General features: G+C 49.4%; 1 protein-coding gene across 8 annotated transcripts in view; it reads left to right on the plus strand.

Annotated features, from left to right (window-relative positions):
• The first annotated feature begins 4,545 nt into the window (after positions 1-4,545).
• The window catches only part of MRAS (muscle RAS oncogene homolog), a 56,691-nt gene continuing 47,638 nt past the window's right edge, over positions 4,546-13,598 (plus strand). For 2 of the 8 annotated variants that reach the window (XM_045539175.1, XM_045539174.1), the window contains exon 1: positions 5,287-5,422. The gene's annotated coding sequence lies outside the window, so the exon portion shown is untranslated. Of the gene's footprint in view, positions 4,993-5,123; positions 5,423-5,510; positions 5,694-13,598 lie in introns of those variants that run through there. The other 6 variants (XM_045539169.1, XM_045539181.1, XM_045539186.1 and 3 more) reach the window with 6 other exon arrangements.

A 13,598-nucleotide genomic window follows, 5' to 3' on the forward strand; every position in this document is an offset into this window, starting at 1 on the left:
AGTCCATGGAGATTCAGTTCTGCTCTTCAGAGGTTCCCAGTCTACCTGTCCAGACTCTGTCCCCACAGAGCTTCAAAATCTGGCCAATGTCTTGAAGTGACAGCTGGCTTTGTGTTTGAGGCAGGCCCTTCCTTCTTTGGAAGCTTTTGTTTTCTAAGTACTGGAGACTGTGGAAGATTTTCTTCTGCTTTTAGATGCATTTCTAGGCCTAGAACCCAGCAAATGTCATGTGGAAAAAATTGGTTGCATGTTTAAGGCCCCTGGTTCTAATTTGTCATTCTAGCACCATGTGGCCACTAAAAGCTTTGCTGGTTTCTCTTTCCTTCATTAGAGGTCCTACTTCTGGGCAAAGCTTGATCATTAGCCAGGGCCCCAAATTGACAAATGTCCCACGTGGGGGGTGGGAGACTGGGGGAACAACTGGAGAGTCTCATCTCATTTTGTTGCCATACGTGCCTGCCACAACTTACTAAGGTCTCCCTAGAAGAGGAAATTGCCTAAGCTTTTGAAACTCAAAACCTTTCTTTCTAAACTGTTGTTTTCCTAGGATGTGTTTCAATATCTTAGAGTTGATTTTTCTTTCTTGACAAATTTCTGCTATAATGTCACTATCCTGAGGCTCTGGATGTCAAAATACTGTTCAATGTTTTTCAAACTGTAGGTCACAATCCATTAGTGGGGCATGAAATTGATTTAGTAGGTCTTGCTAGCATTTTAAAATAAAAAGAATAGGATAGAGCAGAGTGAGTCGCACATAGTAAAGATAAGTATTATTTCATAAAACTTTGTGTGTGTTCTGGTTTGCCATGTAAAACCTGCTTCTTCCTATGGGTTGTAGTCCAAAATATTTAAGTCAGTGGACTTTAGTTTAAATGGAAGAAGAGCCAAATTATCAGAAAAACAAATATCATAAACAAAAGTATTTGTTGAGTATGGACAACTTTTTGGAGAAGTTTGGCTGAGAATGGGAAATAGGTTGATTGGAAGCTGCTCTTCTAGCCCCAGAGAGTGAGAAAGAGCCCATGTGAAGGAGGAACTGTAAGCATCAGAGAGGAAAACCTTGTGAGGCTTCGCTCCTAATGAGGCTGGAGCAGGTAGTGAGTGCGGAGGGGTATTCCTGGGTCTATTTTCTGCTGCTATCACAGAATAACACAGACTGGGTAACTTATAAAGAAAAGAAATTTATTTGGCTCACGTTTCTGGAGGCTGGGAAGTCCAAAAGCATGGTGCCAGCATCTGGTGTGGGTCAACCCATGGCAGAAAGGCAGAAAGCACAAGCTAGTGGGAGAAAATTGGGCTGAACTCCTCCTTTTTATCATGAACCCACTCCTGTGATAACTAACCCGCTCCCGCAATAATAGCATTTATCTATTCATGAGGGTGGAGCCCTCATGACCTACTCACTTCTTTAAAAGCCCCACCTCCCTTAACTAAATTTCAACATGAGTTTGGAGGGGACATTCAAACTATAGCAGGGCAGCAGAGAGGGCTAAAGATGAGAAGTGACTGGACCTGGATTGGTAAAGGCCATGAAAACCCTGAGAGTAGACTACATGGTTCTCGATTCTATATCATCCATAGCCCGGGGATAGACAGGCCTTGTTCTTGGCACAGAAGGAAGGTCAGCTGAACAAGCACTGGGGTAGGCAAGGGTCCTTCGCTAGTCCATGGCTGGTGCTTCAGAGTCACCAAAAGATCTAACTCCGGGCACAGGCCTGAAGAGACTGTGATTGGACTGAGTGCTCGCTATCTATTCACCTTCTCCCTGCTTCCACAACACCAGATACAAAACTGACCTGCCACCGAGTGACCTGGCATAGAAAAAAAGGACAGGTTTTGTGGTCAAAAGAGCCTGGCTCTCAGTACACCAACGGTGTGGGATTAAGCTCATAGTCTCCTTATGTCTAAGATGGGTCAGCACAGGGTTGTTGAGAGGTGTGCGGACCCATCACTACATCCAGTGTCTGGCACACCATATGTGCTCAGGAACTCAGAGCTACTTTTACCCCTGGGACTATACCAAGGCTGAGAGTTCTAGAGGAAGGTGGGTCACAAATGACCTGGCTGGTTTCCAGCCCCAAAGTCCCAAGCCCCCATGTTTGTCCACTGAACCGCTAGGCACCAGCTTGGGTCTGCTCTGAGCAAGCCTCCAAGGGCAGAGAGGCAAGCACAGGACACATTGCAGTGGATGAAGCATGTTTGCTTTGTCACTGACTGGGGAGGTCCTACTCTGGGTCAGCCCAGTGGCTCTGATCTTAGCCCTATGCTAAGAATTGACTCTGGCCATGTGGCTGTCCTTGGCCCTCTGGGCATGAAATTTGGGCCTGAGCCCTGCCTGGGTTCTTGGTCAGGAGTCTGGCCTTCTGCCATGCCTCAAACCCACTTGATCAGCCAGGTAGAGCTGCTGGAGTTTTTAGAAAGACTTCAGCTCGCTCATGCCTCAGCATATAAGGTTTTCTCTTTCCCTTCTCAGCCTAGCTAATTGCTATTTGTCCTTCCAGACCTCGCTCAATCATCAGCTTTCACAGAAGTCCTGCCCTGGGCACTTGCCCCCTGCCCACATGGGTTAGGTGCCCTTCCTTTGGGCTCCCACCAGCCTGTGCTTCTCTGTTCCACACCACTTACCCCTTGGTTGGCACTCACTTTGCTTGAGGGTAGGTCTCTGCCCTGGTGCCTGGCACTCGATGGATCGTCTGATCACGTTTACTGGATGAATGAACTACCAAACCCAGGTCTTGCTCTTCTGCTCTGTCTGTGACTCTACTCTCTAAAGCCCCCATTTGCCAGCAACTGAGCCACACCTCTATTTCAGGGTTCAAAGAGCAGAGGAGGCAACCCAAATGGGACAGCCCATCCCCAATCACAACTTGCACTATTTAATCTCACCATTAGAGAATCCCAGGTAGCTGGGTATGACTACTGGCTGTTTAAATTCCATTTCTGAGAAACATGTTATTAAAGATACATGTATGAAAGTGGTATAAAGACAGCTCTTGTGTAGACATTGTCACAGCTCAAGCTGAGGGCAACATTAGGCTTCTGTGCCAGTCAGGGCCTGGGACAGGACAGCTCTTACCAGAGGGAGCCCATTAGGATACACAGGACAGGATACGCAGACCCCTGCCCACACCCCCAAGGCCTATAGTAAATGGAAGGGGGAGCAAGGCAGGCTCTAGGGCAAGACCCAGCCAGTCAAGGTGAACTAGTGTCCCTCAAGCACCCTCCCCAGCCAATTCTTTTACTCCCTATTACCAAGGTGAGATACTCTTGATAGCACCCAGTCTGCTCTTCCCTGCTCTAGGGATTCTTGGGGTCTACCAGGCCTTCAGAACAGCAAGTGGGAGTGCGGGCACAGGGCGCTACACAACAGCTCTCACCAAATGGTTCCTTGGGTGGCTGGGATGCCAGTGGAAGCCTGCATGGGACTGAGAGCATCAGTTTGGCAGGTAAGACTCAGCAGGGCCGCGAGGTCCCCTTAGGCCTGGGGTGAAAAATGGGAAGGAAGTGGGTTCCTTGGATGTGTAAAGCTAGTTCCAAGTCATAGATGTCCACCCACAAAAAGACTGTGCTCAGAAATGACGCTGATAATCAAAACCACAATGAGATACTACTTCACCCCCAATAGGATGGCTACAATAAAAAAGACTCACAATAACAAGAGTTTTAGAGGATGTGGACACATTGGAGCCCTTATACATTGTTGGTAGGAATGGAAAGTGGTGCAGCTTGAAAAACAGTTTGGCAGTTCCTCAAAAAGTTAAACACAGAGGCTGGGTGTGGTGGCTCACACCTGTAATCTCAGCACTTTGGGAGGCTGAGGTGGGAGGATCACTTCGGGCCAGGAGTTCAAGACCAGGCTGGGTGACACAGAGAGACCTCAGCTTTACAAAAAATAGAAAAATGAGCTGCGTGCCGTGGTGCACGCCTGCACTCTTAACTACTTGGGAGGCTGAAGCAGGAGGATCGCTTGAGCCCTGGAGTTTGAAGTTGCTGTGAGCTATGATCACACCACTGCACTCTAGCCTGGGTGGCAGAGTGAGACCCTGTCTCTAAAAATATAAAAACAAAGAAACAGTTAAATAGAGTTAACATATGACCCAACAGTTCTACTCCTAAGTATATACCCAAGAGAAATGAAAACATATGTTCATACAGACTTGTACACAAATATTCATACCAGCTTTATTCATAATAGCTCAAAAGTGGAAACCTAAAAATATCCATCAACTGATGAATAGATAAACAAAAGGTGATATATACATACAATGAAATATTATTCAGTCATGAACAGAAGTGAAGTACTGCTACATGTACATACAACATATATAGACCATGAAAATATTATGCTAACTGAAAAGAAGCCACAAAAGACCACATGTTGTATTTTTCCATTTATAGGAAATGTCCTGAATAGGCAAATTCACAGAGACTGAAAGTAGATTAGCGGTTTCCAGAGGCTGGGGGAGGGGAGAATGGGTAGTTTTTTTGTTTTCTTTTTGTGGGGAGTGATGAAAATACTCTGTTATTAGATCACGGTGATGGTTGCACAACTTTGTGAATATACCAAACACCACCGAACTGTGCACTTTAAAAGATGGAATTTTATGATATGTGGAGTATATCTCAATTTTTTAAATGAGGGGAAAATGACGCCGATGGAGAGGAGTTAGGGGAACTGAAACAATGAAATGGTGTGTGAGTGTCGCCTGTCCCCGTCGGATCCACCCAAACGAAGTTTGGGCCCACGAACAGTACACCAAGAAGGCCTGGGGTAAGCGATGCTGGGGGCAGGATCTAGGAAGAAAGTCGTCTCAGCATTTGAAGGGAATGCGGTTAAGGTGGCGGCCGAGGACTGGGGAGGCGCCCGTAGGCTCAGAAGTTGGCCGGGCTAGAGCGGAGATTTAAAGGTTGGAGCGGAGAGGCTCTTAAAGAGGCCGGGGAGCATTCCCATTCGGCGTCCACCTTAAAGCCAGCTCCCCGGCTCGGACCCGGGTAAGTGCGCCGGGCCGCGGGGGAGGTAGTGGCGCCGGCTCCGGCCCGTGGCCCGGCTCGCGCGCTCTGCCCGGCCCGGAGGAGTCGGCGCGGGTGGGCCGGACCTCGCAGGGCTCGCGTCCCGGGGGACGGGGTGCACGCGGGGCCGCGGGGTCCAGGCGCCCGCACTGGGCTCCCCCCGCGCCCGCCGCAGCGCTCTATTTTTAGCAGGCGCTGTGGCAATATAAGGAATGCTCGGGGCGCGCGGGGTGCGCGGTCGCTTTAAGGCGGCGCCGGGGCGGGGACGGGCCGGAGCGGCCGGCGGGCGGCAGGCGGGTGGCCGTCAGTCAGGCTGCCCAGGGCCCCGGCTGGCGCGGCGCTACCTCCTCACCCGTGCGAGTATGGAGGAGGCGACCTGAGGGCCGGAGCCGAGCCGGGGCGGGAGCGCGAGGTGAGTGGTCCGGCGGCCCTGGGAGGGGAGGGAGCCCCGCCGCGCCTGCCCCTGCCCCTGCCCGGGCCGGCGCTTTGTTCCGGGGCGGGAGGTGTGGCCGCCCCCGAGCTCGGCCGCGCTCCCCAAGCGCGTGGTGCGCCCTGGAACTGGCTGTTCGTGGCCTTTTGCCCCCATCGCGTGCTCCAGAGTAACGGTGCGACAACGGAAAACCGGCCACAACCGAGGTCCCGGTGGGGAGGGCCTGCTCACCGCTCAAAAAGACCCTTTCATGGTAATCACCCTTGGGTTCGTTGGCTGCCCTGGCGGGGACCTGTAGGGGAGATGGGCGGCAGGACTCGGGTAGGAGTGGGGGGCTCTTTCCCCCGTTTAAGATGGCGTTAACGGGGGCAGGGATCCGCCAGGGAGTTGTCAAATTTATCTGAATAGTAAAAGGCAGCCTGCTTCATAAACAACCCATCGCTGCGCCCCCAGGGTTTGGGGAGCAGGGGTTCTGGTCACAACTAGGGCCTGGGCTCATACATCGAACTGTGTGTCAGTCACAGTGCCAGTCTTGCCCCGCGGGGAAGGCAGGGGCGCAAACTGAGTGACAACCCAGCGTGGTCAGTGCTGAGATAGGGAATCCCAGGCGTCGTGGGATCCCCGCTGCAGACCCAGTTTAACTCTGTGGCTGGAGCTGAGGTCTGTGCTGGCCTGGGGCACCGTGGAGGCTGGAGAGGTGGACAAAGACCACTTCACTGTGGCCTTGATGTAGAGCTCTGGGATTGGCCCTCCTCCCCCATGGGCCCCTGCTGGTAGGGCACTTCCTTGGGCTAGAGTGATTCTGGCTTCTGCAGGACTCACTCTGTCCTGGGCCTGACCAGAGAGGGTGACTGACAAGGCTCAGAACTGTGGCCCCCAGAGGATTGCCTGGCACCAGGAGCAAGAAGGAAATGTGACTTAAAATCCCTGAAGCTCCACTGTATTAACAGCAGCCAGCAGGGCTTACAAAGCCCGTAGCACTTGAAGTGGATTTGTTCATCATTTGACAAAATGCCTCCAGAAAGGTTTTATTATTGTAAAGGTGGAAGAACTGGGACAAGAAAGGGTCAACAACTCATGCTTTTGGCCATTTAGCTGGCCTGGTCCCTGTTGTGAGGGTCTGGCTGTCCTGGGCTTGAAGGCTCTAGTGCTGCCTGTATTATGCTTTATAACATAGCATTTGCTGTAGACATTCACTGGTGGGTTGAAGTGTGAGGTAGCGAACTGTGGTTATTAATAACTGGTGTCAGAGGCTTAGCAGTGAACAAAGCACTTTCCCGGAGACAGTTCTTAGAGTTTCTCCTGCCTCTTTTCCCAGGGAAGAAACTTGAGCTGCTAACATTTTGTAAACCTTCTAATTTCCTGTAAATCTCATGTCTCTACTGAACGAGGCTGAAAATGTTTCAGGCAATGGTTTTCACTCTTGGGTCTGTTCATACTGCCCAGAAGCCAGTTAGCTTCTTTGTCTGTGGTTGATGGTGTAGTTTGTCCTTTCTCTGCAAGGGTGGGAGGCATGGGGCTTTGATGCTCTGGGGTTTTCCAGGTCTCCCAACCTCTTTGAGGGGGGCGGTATGTTGAACAAGCCTGGTGCTCTAGTGGAGACTGCTCCCCTAGATGTGACCTTGACATTTCCTTATGGAGGGGTAGTCAAGGCCTGGTGACGCAAGTGATTATTTTTCAGGGTTGTCACCTTTGCTCCTGAAAAAGACAGTTTATGTTTTTCACTTATATTTTCATGTAATAAGACATTTTTGTGACCGGTTTAACTTTTGTTTTATCATTAGCTCTAGCCACAGGTATTTCATACTTTCAGTTGATCTCAGCTACTTATAAAGTTACTTATAAAGTTACCCCTGGGTTGGTTCATGAGCTCAAGTGGTCATCTGGAACCAGGAAAGACTGATGGACTCTGATAAATTGAGCCCCTGGGGTGACTGGTCCTAACCATAGTCAGAATTCCATGTTGACCAGCCTCCTGGATCCAGTGAGTTATCAGGGAAATATGGTCTCCATTTTAAATTTTACATCTGATGTAATCACTGTAATCCGTTCTACCAATGAAATGCCCCCAGAGTATGTCTACCGCAAGCGATTGGCACCTGCTCATGAGCATTGTGTTGTTTATACTAACCATATCATGTGAACTAAGTGGGAATATGTTCTTGTGCAAAGCTGGAATGTCCTCAAGTATCCAGAGGGTGTACATTGAGTTCCAGAGGCTCTGTACCGGCCAGCCCTGGGCAGGCATTCAGCCAGCTATAAGGTTCAGTCACCCTTGTCTGGGGATGGGAAAAAAGAAGGATCTGGGGGAGTTCCCTATGACCTGGGGTATCTGGCAGGTACCTGTTTTCTGGTTACTGAGCAGAGAATTCAAGCTTTGAGAGAAATTTTATTTGTGGACTCGAAGGCCCTGCACCCTCGTCTTGGATGAGGCCTTACAGTGCTGAATCAGTGGGGATGCTTTTGGCTGCAAGTAACAAAGTCCAAGCAACAGTAAGGTTAAGCAGAGCTCAGGTCTCCCAAAGATGTACTCACTCTTGTGAGATCTCTGTACACAGGAATGGGATATTAGTGCCACTTCCAGCAAGTTCTTACATGCAACAGGTAGCCAAGAAGGCTGCGTTTCCAGAGTTCAGAGTGATGGTGTCTACCTTCTTGGGTCATAACCTCTTTAATATGCCAATGAGAAGCCCAGAAAAAACTGTTCGACATACAAAGTTGGGCTCATAATTCAGGGAATTCATGGAGCTCCGAAAACCAGCCCGGGATCCCAGGTTAGCAACCTCTGGTCTAAAGGCACGTGACTTTCCTAATGTTCATTGAGGATCTACTCTGTGGCCTTGTTGTCCAGCCAAGCCAGTATGCCACTCCAGGGCTGCCTGAGCAGGCAGAGGCAGAGATCAAGGATGCAGATAGAATGGGACAGTTATCATTGCTCAGCCTGTGCAGTCAGCCAGCGGGTCAGTCCTGTGGAGCTCTGACAGAGGGCAGCACTGCTACCTCCTGCTTCAGATAGTACTGGGTGGGGCCTGCTGATGTCCAGATGTCCAAATGACAAGGTAGGTCATCACCAGTTGCTGAGGTCTCAGAGGGCTGTACGCCTGGCATCAGGCTACCTCGAGGGATAACACATCATGATTTTGTTGCTAGTAAGGTTTTGGAGAGCACCAAGAATGAATCTGGCTGTGCAGCATCTAGTGGTGGAACAAAGGAGGGTGGGATGGAGAGTGGGAGCTCTGAGCTTTGGCCCTGTGTGACTATCTGTAGGGCTTGGCTTGGGTGTGCTACGTGGCCTGTGCTACATGGCCCCAGGCTCCATCTGCAACTTCTCTGCCCAGCCCTCAGGGTTGTCATGGGGATTAGATGAAAATGTGCTTGGGAGACCAAAAAGGACTGTAAGAATGAAGAGCATTATCAGTATTCAAGCAAACTTCAGGTTACAGAATCCTAGACGGAGAAGGGCCCCTCGAGTACATTCAGCCTAGGTTCACACCCAGTAGAGCACATTTCTCATAGTAGTGAGGGAGATAATTTTAGGTGAGACACAGACAGGATCTTTCATTTTAATAGTTATATACTGGTTTATATAATATGTGTTATAAAAAATATAGGCATCACATCAAACCTGGTTTTTTTAAATGAATGTTTTACTCAGATTAAGGCTAAAGAAAGAATTTAAAAAGTGTGGTGATTTTCAGACTAAGCTGGTATTAGTACAGTAGCAGACAAATGTGGCCAAGATGGGAAAGTGACTCCTGAGTAAAGAAAGGCTCAAGGAGAAATTTTAACAGGGGAGTCCCTCCTTCTGTGACAGCCTGTTAAGGGTGGATCTTTGACTTCTGCTTCTAGAGATGAGCACTTGCTGCCCTTCAAGTCGGTCCACTCCATTTGGGGAGTCTTTTATCCCTGTGAAGTTCTTTCCTTTCTCCCCTTAACCTGTCCCACTGGATCCATCCCCCATGAACCTTTGACAGTCTTGCTCTTCTCCAGCATGAGCAGCTTTACTTTCTTCAACTGCTCCTCAAATGTCATGGTTTAAAGACAGCCCTTATGTATGTCCTTCCTTCCTTCCTCCTGTCCACCCACCCATCCACTCATCCATCCATCCTACTTTCCTTCAGCAAGGACTGGTGGGCTGGCCCTGTACCGTGCACTTTACATCTGCTGTCTGTAAGCCTCACAACAATTTTGTTAGATGCTGTTAGCCTTTTATAGCTGCGGGAACTGAGGCTCAGGGAGGTTAAGTAGGTCACCCACGGTTGTACCTTGAGAGAAGCAGAGCCAGGAAGGGGTCTGACCCAGGTCTGTGTGTTCCTGGAGCACATGTCCCTTCTGTTACATTGTGCTGTCCCCAGAACTGAATGACCAAAATGACATGGTCCCTTCTCTCCCGGTGCTTATGGGACATATCCCATGGGGGTATGGCTGTACACAGTCAGTGCTGCTGTGGGGCAAAGGCTCAGGAGGGGAAGGGATGGAGCAGCCTGTGGACGAGCACCAGTGAGGCGGCTGAAGCCACAGAGGTGCAGATTTGGCTGGAGGGCAAAGAGGCAGAGTGCCTAGATGACAGTCATCTTATAGTCAAGTATGAACCCCTAAATCATTTGTGCACTTTGTTTTGAAAAAGAAAAAATATGTCAAGGATAATATAACAAATACCTTGTACTCATTACCCAAAATGAACAGACGTGACCATTTTGCCTGTGCTTGATCCTTTCCATGCTAGAGCAGGACTTAACAACGGATCCCTGGTCATTTGGCCTGGCTGCTTTGGACCCCCTGTGCTGGGCTCTGGGAGCCCTGCTCCTGAGTTTCCATGGTTGGCTCTCTCTTTGGGCCTCATGTCCTCAGCTAATTCGATGAAGATGCCAGCGGGGCCCCCCTCGAGTTTGTTGATTGAAGAGCCTTTTGCTGTTTCTGACCACGCTGGGGAGAGGCCACGGGCGAGTCGGACGAGTGTGCATTTTTGGCAGTGACCTTTTTCAGAGAAGTTCATCCACCCTCACAAACACCCGCCTTGATCATCGTGGGTTCAGGCCAGGCTGCAGAGTATGGTTTAGTCATAGCTGCCCAAACCGAACTGTAGTTTAGATGGTAGATTTGTATATTTGGAAGACAGAGAAAACATGATTCTCTTTATAATTAGATGACGATTTGTTAAGCAGCTCATCTGAAACAATCTTTAAAAAAATACATTTTATATTCTAGAGCATAGCACTACTTTGATGTAAGGAGACTAAAGCAGGACAGAGTACTTTCTAATCTCTAGCCTCACCTGCTCCAGCTTTCCCTTCCCGCAGCTTTCACAGAAGAGCCAGGTGCCTGGTACTTGGTCCTCCTCTCCTCCAAGCAGGAGCGAGGCGGGAGAGCCAGCTCTGCAGCTGCAGAGGCTAGAATCGCTCCCTGACGACAGCACCCAGTTTCTCACCCAACTGTGTGCAGCCTTCTCCGTTCCACACCCTGATCGGCTCCTGAGCTGGAGCCTGGCGTGATCCCATTTGCACGTAGCTTGGCTGCAGTTAAAACGAGCAGTGAGCAAAGTACTGCTTTTTAGAACTGGGTAGCAAAGACTCAAAAACTTCTAGAAAGGCCTGCCTTACCCAGGCAGAGCCCATTTTCAGTGAGTCACGATTGGGGATCAAGATTATTATGGAACTAGTTTCACAACAGAACATGAGGACCTGAGAGGATCCCCAAGTCCTCTTCCTTAAGTGGCAAGAAGGACTTGAAATGTTTTCTGTCCCTGAGATGCCAGCAAAGAATAACACCACCGGGCTCTCTTCCCTCACTCGGATGGCGCTGCCGCAAAGCCAGCAGGGGCTGGGAGCCCGGAGCCCACAGAAGGACCTGCTTTGTTGGGCTCGTCTTGCAATAGAAGCAGTGCCAATGAAGGCAGCTAAACGTACGAGAAAACCAATGCCTATTTGATTATACAGATATATACACATGTGTTATGTTTACAGGCCCACTTCTAAAAGGCAAGTTTGGGTTTAGAAACAACCTACTATTCATACAGTGTCTTAGGCTGTCCCTGTTATACCAAGTGCACAAATTAAAAGTAACAGTTTTGGGGGGCACAGGGAGCTGGCTAGAGATTGCTGGAGCGTGATGGACTCAGGTGGCCCACCCACCCCTTTAGGAGCTGACCATTTTGGGAGGGGCATTGGGGACAGGTTCTCAAAATATAAAATGAAATATGTAAAAGCATTATATATTCATTTCAAAAGTACAATTAATTTTAGTTCAGCTTAGCATGTTTTTCTTTTTATTCTTTAGAATTTCAGCATACCTTCTTGAAAATTCCCCCTTTTCAAATAAACGACAAATTCACTCCTTTATATTTTAACTCCACTGGAAGTGCTGGCCCAAGGTTAGGAGGCAGAGGCAGAGCCTTCTTTCTTGGCTGGTCCCCTTCTGGGAAGCCTCTATCATGGTCTTCTTTCAATGCCTGCTTTATTGTGACCGGAGATGATGGAAGAAGGGTGAAGCCACTGTCCCAAAGCCTTGGGGGCATATATTAAAAAAGACTTGTGTCAGATATATCTCTTCAGCCTCCCTTCTGTACCCACATTCCTCAGGTCGAGCTTCCTTGGGCAGATGGCTGGAAGGCCTAGCGCTTCTCATGCCCAAGCCCTTCTTTTCCCACTAAGGAAATCTGGCCCAGGAGAGGTCAGGTGCTTGTTGGCGCTCCCAGGCAGCTCAGGCCAGCTGGCATCACAGCCTTCCCGCCACCCACACTCACTGGCCCGGCCCCACCCACCCACAGTGGACAGCTGCCTGAGTCCACTTATCTGGGGCTGGGTGGGTGTTTCCTGCATGTTTGAGATTTTAGGAGGAAATCAAAATAAAGAAACAAAGCCTTTGTTTTATTTATGGACTCCAACTGGGGATGGCTGGAGGGATGGAATGGGGGAGCAGGAGGAGCAGGTCACTTGGCACTTCAACAAAATAGCCATTCTAAGAGAGCATGTAACAGGGACTTTTTCTATTTAGGGTTGGTGTGGGTGAATAGGAAAGATGGGTGGAGGGCTAGGAGAGCCCCTTTGTGCTGAAGGAGAGGGTGGGACAGCCCTTGCCCCGAGCAGGGTATCCGCCAGCGCCTGGTATTCAGGCAGGGAGGGATCTGGGGCCACCTAGCCTGGCTGCAGAATTGGCAGCAGCCTGGGGGCCTCAGGGACTCTCCATCCTCCCTTCCTGAAGGACCCCTCCTGCAATTCCTGTCCCACTACGTGTTGTCTTTATGACCCCACCTCTGTGAGCCTCTTCTTCCTTACCCATAAGGGGGCATGTCCCAACCACCCCCTGTGCCCCTTCCTTCTCTAGTGCAGTTATGCTGGCTGAAGCCCTCATCCCGCATATATGGAAAGGGGAGGTGCATTCCCCCACATTTCTTAATTCTTCCCAAAGGATTTTCTCCTTGTAGAAGTTCTCTGAGGTTATCATTTATTTTCTTAAAATATTGCCCAAATGTTGGTGCAAACTCTCCCCATCTGTAGTATTTTTCAGGATTTCAGGGTGGGGACCATGCCCACTGGCCATCTGGCATCCAGGGTCAGCTGTCGCTTCGCCCCATGCACATATACTAGGCTTGGCACCTTCATTCCCTAAGCCCCACTAAGCTGTTGCTCTTGTATGTAACAGGCTTTCACCAAGCACTCGAAACAGGGCAGAAGTTAAAACTGAATGTCAGATATCCTCCCCTTGCTTGGTCACACCCTTGGAGAATTACTCTGTGGCTGTCTCCTCAAACGTAGTTTACTGCCATTTTCCAGGGACCAGTTTTCCTGGACACTTTTCCCCAGACCTTCCAAAAACTCCAAATTTCTGTTATTTTTGATTGCAGAACAATGATGACATCTGTGCTAGGCTATGGGCTACCCTTTTATTAATACATCTGAAAAGGACCATTAAAGAGCTTGTCTAAACAAGAATTGTGCACCCTAGGCCTACGCTGTTACCTATAGTAAGAACCAGCAGAACCAATGGGATTATTAAACTATCATTATTACTAGCTAGATCAAATTCGTTTTTTTTTTTGTTTGTTTTTTTTTTTTGAGACAGAGTCTTGCTCTATTGCCCCGGGTGGAGTGCAGTGGTGCCATCATAGCTCACTGCAACCTGAAACTCCTGGGCTCAAGTGATCCTCCTGCCTCAGCCT

Source organism: Lemur catta, chromosome 1 (genome assembly GCF_020740605.2).
Source record: "Lemur catta isolate mLemCat1 chromosome 1, mLemCat1.pri, whole genome shotgun sequence".
In the NCBI taxonomy this organism is placed as follows: domain Eukaryota; kingdom Metazoa; phylum Chordata; class Mammalia; order Primates; family Lemuridae; genus Lemur; species Lemur catta.